This window comes from Halichoerus grypus, chromosome 5 (genome assembly GCF_964656455.1).
Source record: "Halichoerus grypus chromosome 5, mHalGry1.hap1.1, whole genome shotgun sequence".
NCBI classification, from domain to species: Eukaryota; Metazoa; Chordata; class Mammalia; order Carnivora; family Phocidae; genus Halichoerus; species Halichoerus grypus.
Window position 1 is genome coordinate 140,533,335 of NC_135716.1, and position 19,451 is coordinate 140,552,785.

General features: G+C 41.1%; 1 protein-coding gene across 15 annotated transcripts in view; it reads right to left on the minus strand.

The window, feature by feature from the left end:
• FGGY (FGGY carbohydrate kinase domain containing) overlaps positions 1–19,451 on the minus strand; it is a 426,891-nt gene that overhangs the window by 345,043 nt on the left and 62,397 nt on the right. The window lies entirely within an intron of this gene.

Consider the following 19,451-nt stretch of genomic DNA (forward strand, 5'->3'; position numbering starts at 1 on the left):
CCTAACATAAGGCCTGGCATTGTAAATTAATATTCAATAAATGGTAGCCATTTTGACTGTTACTGCCCAATACTATACAACTAATAAGTGACAGCACAGGCATACAAATTCATATTTGATACTAAAACCAACTCAAGAGCATTTATTGAGAACTGATCATGTGCCAGAATTACTACATAAATGCTTTACATGTATTAACACAGTCAAGGATCACAATAGCCCTATGATACCGGGACGATCATTATCCCCACAACACAAATGAAGAAACAGATACCAAAATGCCTCGTAGCTACTGGAAGCTTGACCGGCTGTCCTCACCCCCAATTTCAGGTACTTCCCACACTACCACTGCACTCACTTGTCCTTCATTCATGATGACGTGCCTGAATTTTGAAACCGCGTTCAACACTTCAGATATATTTTGGAAACAGAGGGCATAAAGAAAGGGATGCTGCTTTGAGTTCTTTAAAAAGATGGGAACTATGTAAACATAAAGTAATGCTATTCATTACTATTTTGCAAAGACATGAACAAGTTCCATCAGGAATTTTATTGTCCTAATTAGCCAATCGGGTTCTGGTCAAATCAAATCAGACTTCTTTCTAGCTTTTCTTTCTCATTCTGCAAAATTTCAAAACATCTGGACTGCCTGAAACACACATAGAGTGGTCCCAAAGGCCACATGTGAACTGACCTTTATGGCCCAAAGCCCCCAAATAGACTCATGTGGAAAGGTCAACATATCCTGTTTGCCCATGACAAATGGCTTTTGGAAAGACTTTCTTTTTCTTTTTATACTTTTACAGTCCAATAATCATGATTAACAAGAATTAGATAAAATTGACTGCAGCTGGAGATTAAAAAAATGCTGACACAAGTGGCTAAAAACATCATGTGCAACTTGTAATAAAAGGGGACAGGATCATAATGTAAGTCGAGGCCCCACAGACTCAATCCTTCCATAGTCACATCTCATTAAGACCAGAAGCAGCAGCTGGTTTCTCCCCAAACAAGTCCTGGAGGAGTAAAATTAGAAGGGCCCCCATCCTTTAGATGTGCTCTCGAAAATACGGAGCCCTTGATGCAGATGGATTTGTACAGACATTGACAGGTCAGACCCAAGTGGGCATGATTCCAAAGGTCAGAGAGTTGGCAAGAACGGATGTTGACGTGACTGTTGTCAGGCAAGAATGAGCTCCCTTTAAAGGCTGAGGCTCTCACGAGCTGATTCCCAAGTGCTCTCTGTGACTCCGGCAAAGGCGACAATAAATAAAAACACTGCCCTGTGTAAGCTGAGACTTCTTTTAAGTAATGCAGAATATACTTCCCTACCTTTCTATGTTAGCATGACCCGCCATTAAAGTCTGGGTGAAAAGGAGCAGTCCACGTAGTGGGATGGTGTCAGCGGACCGCCATGTGGACACTCCACAGCCTACATCCTGCAGATGTCTGTGAAGAACCCCCAACAAAGTCCTTCTGCTCCCAGTTTAATCTGCTCAGTATGTGCCTTGCCCTCTATGTATCTGTGCTTCCCTACTTCTTTTTCCTCCATATTCCTCCTTATTCTGGCCAAACCTGCTGCTGTACCACCAAATACTCGAGTTGTTTCTGTGCCTATTATCATTCAGGAAACTTCGCGATGTTGTTATCTGAACCTTCTCTGACTTTCGCTTTAGTAAATCAGACTGATATTCCACCTCATTAATCAGAAACACAACCTTGTGTCCCTCGTCCCCACAGCCCCGGTAGTTGTGGAATGGAATACCAGTGGAATTAAGGGAAGTTCTTGGAGACTCAAATATCACAGAAATGCAGTAATTTGTCTTTATTAATAGAAGGTCAAATACCATGTACCTCTGACAGTTGCATCAATATTTTTACAGTCCTTAGGCCTTGACTTGCAGCACTGGTCTCTTAGACACAAAAAAACTTATGTCTAAATCCTGACATTGTTAAATCACTTCTAGATACCTTTTTGAAAACAGAAAGATTTAAGACATAAAGCGTTCAACCTGGTGCCTGGCTTTCTCTGGTAGTGGACCTCCCAGAACTCCACTCCTTGGAATACCAGCCATTTGGAATACTTTGGAGTCCTTGCTGTTTTGCAAAACCTACAATCCATTTCTCAGAACACTATCTGATAAAGAAGCTGGCGACTAAATCTAGCTCTTCCTGCTTCCCCTCAACACAGATACAATAGGCAGGACTTAAATGCTCACCATGTGCCTCAATAAATTCTCCCATCATCATCCTCATCACCATCACCATCATCAAGTAGGTATATTATCCCCACGTCACAGATAAAGAAATTGCTGCTCAGCAAGGTCACTTCCCTAAAATCATGTATGTAAAGAAGCTGAACCAGGATTCCTTTTTATTTTTTTTTAAAGATTTTATTTATTTATTTGAGAGAGAGGGAGAAAGACAGAGACAGAGAGCACAAGCAGGGGGGAGGGGCAGAGGGAGAGGGAGAAGCAGACTCCCCGCTGAGCGGGGAGCCCGATGTGGGGCTCGATCCCAGGACCCTGGGATCGTGACCTGGGCCAAAGGCAGACACATAACCAACTGAGCCACCCAGACGCCCTGAAGTGTTTTTTAAGGAATATTTTTTAAGGTTTAGGGTTTTTTAAAAAAGATTTTATTTATTTATTTGAGAGAGAGAGACAAAGAGAGCGTGAGGAGGGCGGAGGGGCAGAGGGAGAGAGGGAGAAGCAGGCTCCCCACTGAGCAGGGAGCCCAAGGCAGGGCTCAGTTGACCCGAGCCAAAGGCAGCTGCTTAATGGACTGAGCCTCTCAAGCACCCCTGAATCAGGATTCCAAGTCCAATTCAGAGTCCAGTGTTATTTTTTCTACCATGTGTAAACCAAGGGTCCATAGCAGCTGAGGATATTTCTGAGAGATGTAATGACATGAAACTTAAGTTCCTCCATTCCTGATTCTGCCACCTCCCCTTTCTCTGCAATCCCTGTATCTCTGGGCTCCTTCCTCACCCTCCAATGACAGGAACCCGAGAGAGCTGGGCTGGAGGAAGGGGGTACTGTATTCTTAAAGTTCTCAGATCCTGAAATCTATCAGCACAAAAACAGAACATCATCAAGCTACAGACCCACCCAAAACTTCAAAATCTCTCAAGAACCTTAGCAGAAACTTTCACTAAGGTTAGAGCTTGGTTCCCCCATATAAACGTCACATAAATCAGGGGTACACAGAGGTGAGATATCCAAAAGTATAACTCATTTTAAGAAAAGCCGTTAAGTACCATCAAAAAGAGATAAGTACTGGCAAGCAGGACCCCTCGTGCACTCTTGGTGAGAATGCAAACCTGTGCAGCCACTGTGGAAAACAGTATGGAGGGTCCTCAAAACATTAAAACTACCATATGATCTAACATTCCCACTTCTGGGTACAGATCCAAAGGAAATGAAAGCAGGATTTCTAAGAGATACCTGCACTCTCATCTTCACTGCAGCATATTCGTAATAGCCAAGATACGGACAAAAGAGAATCTAAGTGTCCATCAGTGGATGGATGGACAAATAAAGATGACGTGGTACATAAATACAATGAAATATTATTCGGCCATGAGAAAGAAGGAAAGCTTGCCATCTGCAACAACATCAATGGACCTTAAGGGCATTATGGTAAGTGAAGTAAGTCTGACAGAGAAAGACAAATAGTGCATGATATCACTTATAAGGGGGATGTGGGAAAGCCAAACTCCTGGAAACAGAATAAAATGGCAGCTGCCAGAAGCTGTGGGGTTGGGGAAATGCGGAAATCCTGGTCAAAGTGTACAAACTTCCAGCTGTAAGTTGTGGGGACCTAACGTATAGTATGGTGATTAGAGTTAACGGTGCCATATTACACACTTGAAAGCTGCTAAGAGAGTGAATGTTAAATGTGCTCAACACAAAAAGAAAGGATAATTATGGGATGTGATGGAGGTGTTTGTTAATGCTAAGATGGTAATCATTTTGTAATACGTAAGTGTAGCAAATCAACACAACGTAAGATGTCAATTATATCACAATAAACCTGGAAAAAAATAAAATGTCTTTATTTTCTACCCTCAAGCAAAAAGGAGAAAGAAAAGAAAAAAAAAGTAAAAAAAAAAAAAAAAGGAGTAAAATTCCATAGGAAATAATTTGGTCTTAGGAATTGGTTCTCAAATTTTAGCATCCATCAGAAACTCCCAGAGGATCTGTTAGAGCACAGATTACTGGGTCCCGCTTTCCAAGTTTCTACTCCAGCAGGTAGGGGTGAGGCTGGAAAATATACATTTCTACTTATATCTCCAAGTGATGTTCATGCTGGTCTGTGGCCCACACTTTGAAGAACCACTGGTTTAAATGAATAATCACCTAACAAATGAACTCTAGAAAAAGAGGTCTCATTAGATTCCCTTAATAATCAGTTAAAAAAAAAAAACAACACATTACTGAGCTAATTAGTACTAATCAGGGGCAGTTTACCATGGCAGTAAAAAGCCTGGATTCTACAAACAACTGCCTGGGTTCAAATCCCAGTTCTATCGCTCATTAACTCTGTGACCTTGGACAAGTTTCTTGGCCCCTTTGAGCCTCAGTTTCCTTTGCTACCAAATATGCATGATAATTACAGTACATATAACACGGGGGTACTGGGGGGACAAACAGGGCTAGTATATCTGAAGGCTCACGATGAGCCAGCACATGCTCAGTACCCTGTAACAAGTTTAAACTACTAATACTATTTATTAATATACCTTTTTCTACTTCTAGAACTATTGCCCTGTGCCAATCCCATCGTTAGGACTTAAGGATGGAGCGTGGACCAAACACAAGGTCCCGCACTCACAAAGTTACAGTCTGGCAAGGAAGGCAACTTAAGTAGTTGTTTACCAAGTGTTATCTGCTTAAATCAGAGGTTAAAAGCAGGGAAGCAAAGAGAAAAGGCTACAAAGTCATTTCAAATTGAAGATCAATCAGACGCCAAGAACCCTTCTTAAAGTGGAGCATAAACCAATGGAAAAAGATGATTATTTGTAATCACACCATACAGCTTTTCTGGAACAATGTATTATGATTGTAAAATGGCATGACCAGAGAAAGTCTTTCCACTCATTGCCCCCAAATTTCTCCGCTCCTAAGGTTTCATGCACTCTGCACCAGGGCTGCAAAGGTGAATAAACTGTCATTTCTTAACCCAAAGGTTCCTAGGCTAAGAGAAGAAAAACATGCTGAGAAACACCTACAGCACCCTTGACCCTAGACCAACACAGGTTTGAACTGCATGGGTCCACTTACATGTGGATTTTTTTCAATAGATACAGCACAGTACTGTAAATATATTTTCTCTTCCTTGTGACTTTCTTAATAACACCTTATTTTCTCTAGCTTACTTTATTGTAGAATGCAGTGTATAATACATGTAACCCATAAAATATGTGTTAGTCAACTGTTTATGCTACCAGTAAGGTTCCGGTCAACAATAACCTATTGGTAGTTGTTGAGGAGTAAAAAGTGAGACGTGGATTTTCAATCGCATGGGAGTCAGTGCCAGGAACCCCTGCACTGATCAAGGGTCAAGGGTATAAAAGAGAAGTCCCAGGGAGTCTGATGGGTTTCACAAAAAACATGATATTGAAGATGGGCCCTAAGGGATGAGCAACAGCAACAGCTCACCAAGTAGAAAAGAGCGCATGAGGGACATTCTAGAGAGAGGGAACAGTATGTGCAAAGGCAAGAGGACATGAAGAGGCCCAGGGATCTGGGAGGACGTCAGATGGGGCAGGAATGCTGGTGTGTGATGAAGAGTGCCAGAAGATGAAGGCAGTTCATGTCTCAGTTCTGTGAAAATACTCTTCCTGTCCTCATAACAAGCCCGTGAAGTACAAAGGAGGGAAATACAGTGCAGAAAAGCTAAGTAACTTGCTCAAGGTCACACCATCAGTTCCTGGGCTCTCATGTTACCCCAGAATCCGAACTCAGCCTTCCACTCTTCAGTTCACCTTCCTTCCCTTCACACCACTACCCAGGGCAAATCCAGGTTTGGAAGCTTTTATATTGGGGGTGGGGGGGAGCTCTTTGAGAAAAGGAATACAAAATTATGAATATAAAATGAGGCGTAATGACAAATATTTACAAAAGGAAAAAAAATTAAAACAAATAACCAGAGCTTTGGGGATTGAAGTCCCATTTTTTCTGAGATCAGAAATGCCTAGGTAGAAATACTTCCTACAGCAACCTCTCCCCACTTGGATTATTTTACAACTCCCAACAACTCCCAGCACTCAGAAGGGCCCATGGAAGTGAGGGTCAAGTTTAAGCTTCACTGCATTCACTTTACAGGAGGCCCACCTCTGCCACTGCCCTAAAGTCTCTTAGACTTTCCCAACCTACTGCAACAAATGCCAGACTTTGGGAACCAAAGGAGACGGTCAGTTCACCCCTAAGACAAAAAAGAAGCTGGAGCCAAGTTCAGTGTGAGGAACTAGGGTTTTCATCCTTCACCCCTGCTAGTAAGATGGGCCACAACAAGGGGCATGGCTTGGGAGCTTCAGATTTTCTCTGCTCCTTAGTAGTTGTGTGATCTTGACTGTATGGCTTGACCTCTCTGAGTCTTATTTTCCTCATCTGTAAAAATGATATAAGGATCAAATAGCATAATACTGCCAGGAATGTCAGCCCCCTTCCCTCTGGATATGCCTTCCCTGTGCTTTCTTCTGCCTCATCCTCCTTACCCCATCCCAAGTCTGAGGGTGAGTAGGTTGATCCCCTCTCTGCATCCCCAGCTTATCCTGTGGAGACCTCCATCGAAGCACATTATTCTCTCGTTAATTCGGCAAGCGCTCTGCGGATACGAAGATGAAAACACACACGCTACTGTCTTCAGGAAGTTCATGGTTGGTGGCAACCACGGTCACGGAGCCTTTCTCCACCATGAAGGAGATGCCTGCAAGGGCTGGAGTCACGCTTCGGCCATGGGGCAGGTCAGACCTAACGGAAAATACTGAGTTCACCTCCCACCTCTCAGCCAGGGCCCCCGGCAGCCTCACCCCAGCCCACTCGCCTGAATCCACTGGGCCCTTCTCCCGACAGGCCCCAGCGATGCTGGCCTGTGCATCCTCTGCATGGCTGGGTTGATGAAGTTTGGTTTACAGGGCACTAGGCCCATTGTTGGCACTCACCTCTAGAACAAAGAAGAATACTGGCCCTTCCAAGGCCAAACAAAAGTAGACTTCTCCCCCATGAATCTCTGTTCCTTTATGAGCAACAGTATGCAGACCCCTGGTCCTCCACCAAACTACATTTAAAATAGCTTTTGTGAAAGACAGACACAGTGGCCATTTTTGTGTATGTGTGCCAGCAGCAATGAATTGATTGTAATACGAACAATGTGCACTTCTTCCCACTTCTGCCAGAAGAGATGACATTGAGTCGTGGGCTGGGGAAGGGGGAGGGGCGGAACTAAAGAAACCAAGCCTTAAGGTTTATTACACGAAATTCTGATAAAAAGCACTTCGAAGCCTCTTTCCCATCATCAAAAAACCACACTGGGCAAGATCAGAGCTTAACAGCCAACAAAAAAACACATTCAATCCCTGAGATCATTTTCCTGAAATAGAAAACTACATATGTTTCTCAAATTTCACATCAAGCCACTGCAGAGGCCAGACTGCAGGGCTGAATTGGGCCAAAGTGAGTGAGTGAGAGAGGGAGAGAGAGAGAGGAGGAGAGGAGAGGGGGATGGGGTGGGAAAAGGAGTAAACAGAACAAAATGAGCCCATTCTTCCACATCACCACATTTCTCTAGCACAATCTAAACTTACAAACACCCCCAGTTTCACAGTACTTGTAGTTAGAGTTGCTTATCGGGCAGCCTTTACTTTGTCAAATTAAGACACATTGCCTTGGATTAGCAAGACTCCTTAAATTCAAAATGACTTCATGGTTGGCTCAGAGTTCAGTGTCTCTGAGGCCAGCCGCCAGGAACATATCCACTGTGGAGCCTCCCTCCCCTCTCCATACTGACCTGCCTGACTTTTCCATGGAGACAGCAGAGCAAAATCCCAAGCAGACAGGCTGTCAGTGTTAATTAAAAGTCCAAACACCTCTTTAGAAACTATCTCCAGCTCAATATTTATACAGAATATAAGACTCCTAACAGGCAGGGCTGGAGAGAGGAGCGGGAGGTTGAGGCGGAAATAGGTTTGAATGGCATTTGGAACCCATTAATTTTTAAAAGACAGGCTGCCACCCTATATAGACCCAGAGAAGTTCAAAATGTAACGAAACCAGGAAGATGAATGAGCCGAAGATTGTTTAGAAAGCCTGGGGAGAGTGCTCAGCTTTTGAAAAGAACAATATCTGGGCAATAATGAGAGCTGACACTTTTTATTGGTGAATGCGGTTTTTGGCACATTTTAATGACACAGGTTGACAATTTTTTGTATTTAACAAAAGGAAAAACAATCTTCTAAATGGCTTGGGAACAAAGGACTCCCTGACTGCAATTTCTTAATAACATTTAAGAATTCTCTTCAAAGGCCCTTGACAATAATTTAGAGAGAGGAAGAAAGGAAAATGAAGAAAACAAGAAAAAAGTAAGGTATATATTAAAAATAAACTAAATAGAAGTGAAGAAGAGAAAAAAGAAGAAAAGGATACAGCATTCTGATACCAAATTCCGGCCCAAATGGTTGAATTGTAGAGTTTAACAATAACTTTTTACAAAGGAATGAGTTTTAAGAAAGAATCCAAAGAGAGACTTTGGCCAATACCAATACATCTCATGGACTGAGAACTTTAGTCCTGGGAGGGCTGAAGGGATCACCTAATCCAACCACCAAGTTTCACAGACAAAGGAACTGAGAGACAGGAGGCCCAAGGTGACCTAGCTGCGCCAGATACCCATCTTCCCAGTTTCAAACCATGCCCCCTTATGCATCTCATGATGTAGGTCCTGGGCACCAGCAAGCCTTTCCAGTAGCATGGGCCCCAGGACTGAATGTTATACCTTTCATCAGCGACTGAAACTAGGCCCCCAGAATCACAGAGGTACAACATATTCCAAAGGCCCAATGGCAAAGTTCACAAAAGAGTTGTCCAACAGAGGCAGCCACACTGAATGGGAAACAAATATCAGAAGCCACAAGGACCATGATGCCCTGTCCGTCTGAGGGATGCCTTCTCAGGGCACAGAAGTAACCCTGAAGCAATGTGTGGTATGGGGAGGTCCCTTCAAAATCTAACCACTACTCCATCTCTGGGTTCAGTCATGTCACCTGGAAAATGAGATCTCTGTTTAACACTGTCACAGTTTCAAACCATTTCCAGCAGAGAATACACCATCATACTATTTATAAATGCGGAATCGTATTCAGAGGTCGTTCTACTTTACCATACTGAAAGAGCACATGGGATTATATTCTAAAAGTGATGCAAGGTCTTAGAGCAAAGTGGTAGGTAAAGGAAACGCTATATTGCTGCTCGGCTGGAAAATCACAGTCATATCGGCTATCATCTTTCAGGCATAGAAAATTCTTGTCTAGATGTATGCAGCAGAGGGCTGAAAAAAAAGTGCATAGACACCGAACAAATTCAGACTAGTAGTTCTTAACAAAGGGTGCATAACATAACCACCCGAGGTCACACATTTTTACCTCCTTTGTTCCAAAGGACAAAGGTGGGGATTCTTAACCTTTTCTGTCCAGATTTACTTTACTGATGAAAAGTGAAGAAAGAAACTCATCCTTCTGCAGAGTTTCAACGTGGCAGATAAAGAGGGACAGTCAGTGATCCCACATTCAAGCATTAGTGTAGGGCAATAGTAGAAGGCCCAGTCGCAGAGGATCTGTGCCCAGACTCTGGTGCTTCTGTTAGGCATGGAAGCTCTCTCCTGTCCCCTGATGGACCCGGAACATTCCATTCTCTCCTGCCTACCTGGACTTTCAGCCTCTGGATACTTACCTTTATGCGGTCTCTCGACACCTACCCTGGGACTGAGAGGGATTAAATGAATTGCCCAAAGACCACTTGCCCAAATCTACCCAGCTGATAAATGGCAGAGCAAAGCTTTGGGTTAAGGAGTATCTGGCTCTAGACTTCACATACATTTGAATAGTTTAAACAAATGTGTACCTACCTACTGCTAGATTAGAGGGAGGGTACTTCTTGGGTGCTCTATTAATATCTATGCAAGGAATAAGTGAATGAGTGAATGAATGAATGAATGAATGACAGAAATTGTGAGCTACAGTTACTTCAAACCATATACCACTTCCCCCATGACTTCAGCCATCCTCAACTTCCTCCTGATCACTATCATAGATGGATTACACATTGGTATCTGAGATATAGATCAATGTAATTTCCTGAGGAATGACAATTTTGTGATTATCTTTTTACCTGCCCAATACTAATTCTCTTTTTTTGCTTTAGTAGTAAGAGAAACCCAATTTCATTCGGGTAGCAATGCATCCAGCTAAAAGCCTATTTCGTCTGGGTGCCATTAAACTAAGCGTGACCATAAACCCGAGGGCTGGCCAAGGATACACAAACAGAAGTATTATGTAGATCTACGAATGTTGTTTAAATAAGGCTGACTCAGGTATGTGGAACATCCTCTCTACGCACCTGTTTTCCTTCTCCCTGCCACAGAGAATGTAGACTGGACAACATAGACTCCAGCAGCCAACTTGGAACATGGGGTAACCTTGAGGATAGAAGTCAGGGCTAAGGATGGTGAAGTAAAAATATCAAAAGAGCTAGTGTCCTTGATAACTTCACGGGGCTGACACAGGAGCTCAAGACTCCATATGTCTCCATTTATTTACAGAAGAGAATGAACACTTAAGTGTTTAAGCAATTTTTTTTTTAATTTTCTATTATTTCTATTATTTCTCAGTGAAGATGTAAAGATCATACTTCTTCTGTAGACAGTGAAAGCACTTCTCCTTCCCAAAAATAAGGGTAAAGGAAAGCTAATATTTACAGGCCATTTCTCAGCACTATGAGATATACTAAAAAATAAGCCGATGTGAGATGACTGAATCATTCTTCCTAGAACCTAGAAGCACTGTTTTATACCATTGTTCTGGAAATCATCCTTCAGTAGAGCCATAAAACAATGCAAGTCAAAGAGCCTTAGCATTCATCACGTCAAGAACAACTGTGATTTTTTTTTTCCCCCCAGAACTCTTTAATTTCATGACACTCCTAGAGAATACTTATCCAGTTTCAACTAAGGTCGGCCAAAAAAATGTTATCTCTAGGATGATTTAAATTCAATCACTTTTACTTTCATTCAGATTTCTAATATTAAAAAAATCAAGCCTTAAGTCATAATGAGAATCTACTCTATAGTTACAAGGATGGCTATAATAAAAAAGAAATACAAAAGGAAATAAAGTATTGGTGAAGAGGTAGAAAAACTGGCATCCCCATATACTTCTGGCGAGAATGTAAAATGGTACAGCCACTACGGAAAAATCTGGCAATTCCTCAAAAAGCTAAACGCAGATTAACCGTATGACCCAGCCATTTTACCCCTAGGTATATACCCACAAGAAATGAAAGCAGAGACTCAAATGGATACTTATACCTCAATGTTCACTGCATTATTCACAATAGCCAAAAGGAAGAAACAACCCAATCATCCATCATGGGTCCACCAAGAGATGAATGGAAAAGCAAAATGTAGTATATGAATACAATGCAGTATCCTTCAGCCACCAAAAGGAAATTCTGGCACAGGCTACAACATGGATATATCTGGAAAACATAATGCTAAGTAAAATAAGCCAGACACAAAAAAACAAATATTGTATGATTCTACTCCTATGAGGTATGTAGAGTACACAAATTCATGGAGATAGAAGGCAGATTAGAGGTTACCAGGGGCTGGTAGAAGGGAGGAATGGGGAGCTACTGCTTAAAGGCTACAGTTTTTTGTTTGGGGAGAAGAGTAAATTTTGAAAACGAACAGTGGTAATGGTTGTCCAACAGCAGGAATGTAATTATTGCCACTGAACTGTATACTCTTAAAAATGGTTAAAATGAAAAGTTTTATGCTATACTTACTTTTACAATTTAAAATAAAAATTAATAATGCCATCTATCAAAAGCATTGAACTGTATATTTTAAATGGGTGACTTACATAGGATGTGAATTATATCTCAACAAAACTCTTTTTTAATCAAGTCTTATCTTAGATATGCAACTACAAAAGGCAATCAGGAAGTAAAGTACTAAGTAAGGGACATGGATGGCAGGCAGTCACCACAGGCCTAGAGTGGGAAGTTTCTCCTTTCTTCCGGCCATGCTGCTGTCTCAGCCCTCAGGGAGGACGAGGCGGCCACAGCCTGCTCTATTCACTCAGCGCTATACCAGGGAGGCACGACGGACTCTGCACCCCATGCCCTTACTTAATTTTCTCCAAAGGGGTAAGGGCTCATCTGATGGCTGAGAGGCTGGAATATATTAAGCCACGTTTTAAGGCTGACTGTGTTAAAGACAAGCCATGCCTTGAACAACATCAAACGCACTCCTTCCGGGGCGCCTGGGTGGCTCAGTCAGTTAAGCGTCTGCCTTCAGCTCAGGTCATGAAACCACATCGGGCTCCCTACTCAGCAGGGGAGCCTGCTTCTCCCTCTCTCTCTGCCCCTCCTCCCTGCTTGTGCTCCCTCTCTCAAATAAATAAAAACCTTAAAAAAAAAGAAAGGAAAAAAAACCATACTCCTTCCCTTTCTATGCCCAAGTGCAACCAGCAGGTTTTGGCTTCAGGTAAGCACACCTGAGCAGGGTCTACATTCATGTTGCTGACTCAGTTACTTAACTAGAGAACTGGTTGACATATCTGGTCTGCCTTCCCCCATATATGTACACATTCACCTGAACATATAGATGGTGGTTTAGTCTCACTTATGAGCTGCATTATCCATCCAATATACCAGAAGCTCTACACATTAGAGGTTAAAGTGTCATTTTCTGAAATAATGAGGTAGGTTTCAGTTCTTCATTTAGCTAATATGCTTTTTATGTAGTCTCTATCAGTCAGAAGCCCAGTGGCAATCAAGAGTGAGTGACACTTTGAACCCTTAACAACAGGGGCACCTGTTAGGAATTCAAATAATAAAGATCAATGTTAATTGTTCTAAGTGTAATGATGACCCTGTGGTTACATAGAAGATTGTCAGTAGTCTTAGGCGATCATGTTGCAGAATTTAGGAGGAAGTAGGTGATGTCTGCAATTCATTTACAAATGGTTCAGCAAAATAAACACAGAGCACTTGAGATACAAATGGAACAAAATGTTGAGGAAGGTAGGTAAAGATATGGTGTTCAATATGCCATTCTCTAAACTTTCCTGTAGGTTTAAAATTTTTTCAAAAATAACACCTGGGGAAAATACCAAAACAATAATTCAATCCTTTTGATAGATCACATAGAGTTCTCACCAATATCTAAGAAAACACCAAAATCCAATATAAATATTAGTAATTGACATTTATAATAGTAATGGACATAATAATTGACATTGACATAAATTAATAAAACCAGTGGTTGCTAAATATATGAAAAATTAACTGCATTTAATAGCCAAAAAGTGAAAGTTAAAATAATATACCATTTGGGGGCGCCTTAGTGGCTCAGTCAGTTAAGCGCCTGCCTTCAGCTCAGGTCATGATCCCAGGGTTCTGGGATTGAGCCCAGTGTTGGGCTCCCTGCTCAGCGGGGAGTCTGCTTCTCCCTCTCCCTTTGCCCCTCCCCCCTTCTCATGTGTGCGCTCTCTCTCACTCTTTCTCTCTCTTGTGCATGCGCTCTCTCTAATAAAATCTTAAAAAATAAATAAAATAAAATAAAATAAGATACCATTTTAATCCTAAAAACTTGGAAAAATTGACACAGACATTATACTGATATAGGGTAGCATATTATACAGGTATCCAAAACATGTTTTGAGATAATATTTTATGATATGGAAGATAGACTACTATATGAAGTAAAAAATAAATTATACAAGTAGATTTATAATTTTTTACAAAACAGAAACACAGTAGAATAAAAGTCTAAATATGATACTATTTTTGAGATACTGGAGATTATATCTGGAAAATTACTACAGATCTGGATCAATAACCTGACCAGAATCTTCTCCTGACAGATTAGCAAATAACCATGAAAAAATAACAGTACAATAATATCTCCTATAAACTCAAAACATAGAGAACCATGCAAATCAGGAAAATACTTGCTATTTTAAAAGGGATTACAGTTTCTTAAAACCATAAAATTCATCTCTTTAAGTAGAAGACAGAATACTGACAACTTACACAGAATTGTACATTGTAGTGGAGAGGAAAGGGAAGGGAAATAAACAAACATATCCTATAAAGAAATCTAAGAGGAAAATCAACCTGAGATTTTATAAATCAGCCCCCTTGTCTCATGGGCCATAGAAAAGTCTCGGAAATTTTAACATGGAACTTCTTTTTTTCTATTTAAATTCAATTTAATTAACATACAGTGTATTATTAGTTTCAGAGGTAGAATTTAGTGACTCATCACTTGCATACAACACCCAGTGCTCATTACTGCAAGTGCCTAACATGTAAGTAAGTTCTAAAGCAAACTTACCAATGTGTCTCTTACACTCAAAGAGCCTGGCCGTCAATTTCTTTTAGTCCAAAGAAGTGAAAATAAGTGAATTGAAAACAGACAAATCTCCCATACAGAATAATTCAAAATAATAAATGTAGATACTCCACCATCAAGGAGATGAAGCATAACTCCCTACATGCCTACTGTGCATGGAGACTTCCTTCCAAAAAGTACCATCTAAAAGGAGGAGAGGAGTAACTTAAGGGTGGAAAAATCTAACAAACAATACCTTAGCCAGGTGATCAAAGTCAACATCAACATGAAGTCACACTGATATCAAGTACCCTTGATGTGGTATGATGAGAATGGTACTGTGGTCTACCAAAACCATACTACCCAAGTCTCATGATGAGACAAACATCAGACAAATTCCATTAGGGGGCCATACTATAATATACATGACTAGTCCTCTTCAAAACTGTCAAGGTCATCAAGAACAAAGTTGAGAAACTGTCACAGCCAAGAAAAACCTAAGGAGATATGACTAAACCATATACATTTATGGTATCCTGGATAGGAACCTGGCCATTAGGTAAAAACTAAAGCTGTATAAATAAAGTATGGAATTTAGTTAATAATAATGTCTCAATATTGGTCCATCAATTGTGACAGAGGTACCATACTAATGTAAGATATTAATAATACAGGAAACTGGGTGTCAAATATTTAGGAATCCTCCTATACTGTCTTTACAACTTTTCTATAAATCTAAAACTGTTTTAAAATAAAAAGTGTATTTGAAATTATAATTAAATTTATTAAGTCACACTTTTAAATAATTTATAGAATACTGCCAACCTTTGATAACTAGGAGAAATTGCTCTCATTCTCCAGTATTAGAAAGAGTTCTACTTCTCCTGAACATCAGTAAGGTTCTTATCTGTTTACTCAGTTAATCTTGATAATGCTCTAATCTTTGCTTTGGCCACTAGGAAGCTTGGAAACAAATCTATTAGTAATTATGAAAATCTTAGAGCTTTTACAAAGTTCGTAGCTTCATCTTAGTTGTTCTAGTAATATTTTCACTCCTTTGTGATTTTTCAGACATATTTTATCACCTTTTATCTTATCCTATTATCAGTCATCTCAAATCTCTTTAGAGGGAGGATTTATATATACGAATATGTTCTTGTCTGATAATACAAAATTGCATTGTTCAAAGTTCTGACTTCCCATTTGTCATGTAACCAAAATTCTGAGTAGTGACCCACTCAAGGGTTAGAACGGGGCAAATTACTAAAGCATCCAGCTTCAGTTTCTGAACTGCAAAATGGTGATAACACCACCTGCTTTAACCAATGGTCATGAGGACTAATGGGGTTCATATTTGCTAATATGCCTAGCACAGATAGAGAGAAGGCGCCTGAAAATGATAACAATCGCATTATTAATAACAAAAATAGCAATCATTATTTTCATTCATATAATGAAAAGAATGGTGCTGAATTACAAATTAATTATAGGCCAGGTGGTGACTTTCTCGGTGACCCAGATAAACAAGGGTAGCTACCATATTTAGGGGAATGAGAACAATAACTAAAGGTGGGTGGACAAAAAGGGGAGGACAAAGCCAAATAGGGGAAGAGGAGAAGGAGGACTTCTTACACAATGTCACTGCCAAAAACAAGTCTGAAATCTTTAAGACAAGGTGAAATCTGATCACTTATTAGCCTTGACTCCACTAGAATAATAAAAAGCAAAAAAAAAGAAAGAAAGAAAAAACACCCTCTAGTTTTTCTGGCACTCATTTCTCCAAAGCCTCCCAAAACAATCATAGTAAGAGCCAAAAAAAGACCAAATCTGAACCTCTCCTTGGCCCAAACGATGCCAAGTTCATGTTTCACTGCCCAAAGTTTTTTGGTATAGGCACATTCAAACTCAGACCCTCATCACCCTTACTCTAGAAAAGGGGACAGACAATGGGGATTTTTTCATTAAAAGAACGATGCACTGTTGCAATACTGTGTGCACAGTACCTCTAACTCCCTCAATGGCCCTAAGAGGACACATCCAGATAAGGACCTGAGGCTCAGTGGGGGAACTAGTTCACTCCAGGTTCTTGCAGACAGTACACGACAGAGACACTGAACCCAGGTCAGTCTGACTACAAGGATTTCCCTCTTTCCACTATGCCAGAAACTTAATGCAAAGACTCCCTGCCAAAATCGATAGAGAAAGGGAACTAAATAAAATAGCCAATTCCTTCAAAAAATTTCTCATCAGTGTGTTGGAAGTTCTTCTGTTACCTCAGTCAGCCCACACAATAACGCCCCAGATTGGGTGCTGTCATTGTTCCAATTCTATACTCGAGAAAGCTCAGAGGGCTCACTTGTTTTGTCCTAATTGTGCAGGGTGAAATAGAGAAGGGAGAAGGACTTGAGAGACTGAGGAACCAACAGGAGAGAAAGACAGGTGTAAGAGCCAGGGATGCCAGGGAGAGGGCAACCACCTCACAAGAGAAACTCTGCCTGGTGCCCAAGGTCCACAGGCTCTGCTCAAGGAGAGAAAAGCTGTAGAGAAGGCCTCCGAAGGTGCTCATGAGCCCGGGGCAACAGGCAGGGAAAGGGGGGATTGCAGATTTGTACTAATGAAAATAGAATGAGTCATGAGTGTCACAGCCAATAAGAAAAAAAAAAAAAATGACAGGGGAGACTGGAGAGCCAATAAATCATTTCTGAACATTAAACTTCCTGCTTCCTGAGGGTTTCAGATTGTTGTGGTGGGGATGGAAGCCCCCAGGCACATTCTGATGGGCCAAAAAAGAAGCTCCTGTTCTCAAATTTACTGGGCTCATTCAGTTTTAAAATACTTCCAATCCCTCACAGGTGTGAAGTACTTTAGAGTCATATCAGTTTCCTGTATATTCTGTTAAGCAGTGTTGCCCAAAATTACCAGATCATATATAACCACCTGGGGTACTTGTTTAACCTATAAATTCCCAGGTATCCCATGGAGATTCTGATTCAGTAGGCTAAAAACTGGAGGCCCTGGGGATCTTGTGAATAAATGAGTCAGCTGATTCCTATCATCAGGCTAGTTTGGAAAAACTGCTTTAATAGGACTCTCCCAAAAAGCTTTCAAGGTAGGTATCATGACCCCCATTTTAAAGATAGGTTCAAAGAAGGAAAGGACATGCCCAAGGTCACACATCTCACGTCTGGCAGAATGGAGAACTACAAATCACACTGTGACTCCACAGTAGGTATGCATGCCACCACACTGAAATCTGAGCCAGAGCTAGCTTCAAAAGCCCATTCCTTGCTGTCTTAATATGGCATCAGACACCAGGAAATGAGGTGTAGACTTCCAGTGCCATCAGGAAGAACCAGGGAAGAAGTCAACTCCCTGGGTTGAATAACACTCAAGGAAAAAGAGAAGGAAAGCAAGATCCTCCTCTATCTGCAGTTCTATTTTTTTTTTTTTTAAGGATTTATTTACTTGAGAGAGAGTGCACAGAGGGAGAAGGACAAGCAGACTCTCTGCTGAGGAGGGAGCCCGACATGGGGCTTGATCCCAGGACCCTGGGATCATGACCTGAGCCCAAGGCAGACACTTAACCGACTGAGCCACCCAAGCGCCCTGCAGTTCTATTTTTGAGCCCTTAAATTTTGTGGGCCAATGGGGTATTACCAACACCCACACTATTAGCACTGCTTTGACTAATAGGTCCCTTTGGCTAAAATGCTGGAAATAGTTCTTTCACTATTGCACGAAGGTAGAAAGAAAGGTCCTTCTAGAAATAACTTCAGACAATTAATGTCACATCAAAAGAAGAATGCTCTAGATGAGATCTTCACCCACACACTGACATCCCCATTGGTGATAGCAGTACAACAGTGACTAATTGTACCTTCTGGAGTCAAGTTCAGACCACTCCCCCAGAGCCTGCTCCCCCAGACAGGGGTAAGTACCTGAGGTGTGCTGAGGCCATCTTTATACACATGTGGATCCCCACTCCCTGAGACCTGTGGCTAATGATCATTTCCCTGGCAGTAGGGGAGCATAATTCACATGAAGAATGGCGTGCTTGTGAAACACACCCTCTACTATCTCCTTTCTGGAAGCCCCTCACACTGAACTCTTATCAACTGTTACCAAGAAAAGGTCCAAATCATACAAAATGAGATAGACAGGAAGAGCACAGGGAAAATGGTACTCCTATTCCAAGCTTCCCTCGACTTTAAATAAAAAGGAAAATGGGGAGGATTTAGCTCTCCCTGAAGGAGCTGACTTTAAGATCAACACCTGCCTCCCTAAATATATGTATTTATACAGGTTTATCTGTCCTCTGGGAAATGATTGTCTTCCTCACAGATTTGTTCGATACAGATTATCTAAATCATTTTCAAGATGAGAAAACCCCTCCCCCTGTCCTGCTGCCTCTCTTGTGTATCCCCTGAAACCTGAGGTCAGGATGACAACAGACTTGCAGATGTTGAGATTTCATGTTCAACCTGTCTCTATTACACACACAAAGCCACTCTGTTAATTATAGCAGCTGCTACTTCACACCAAGTATTTTTTAAATTGCCTCTGCCATGTAGCACATACTTATTTATAGCATTCATAATTTATTGAAAAATATTGTGACTTCAACATATAGACCTCTACACTCTGCAATGATTCAGGTACATTAATATAAAAAGCAACCCACTCATCCAGTTAAAATCAGCTTCCTCAAAAAACATATCTCTTGCCTTCAATTTAGGGGCCAAAAAAAAAAATTTTTTTTCTTTTATTCATCATGTAAAAAGTGCCTTTGGAAAAACAGTCACACTTCATGATGGACTGTTCATGTCTCCTTCAAA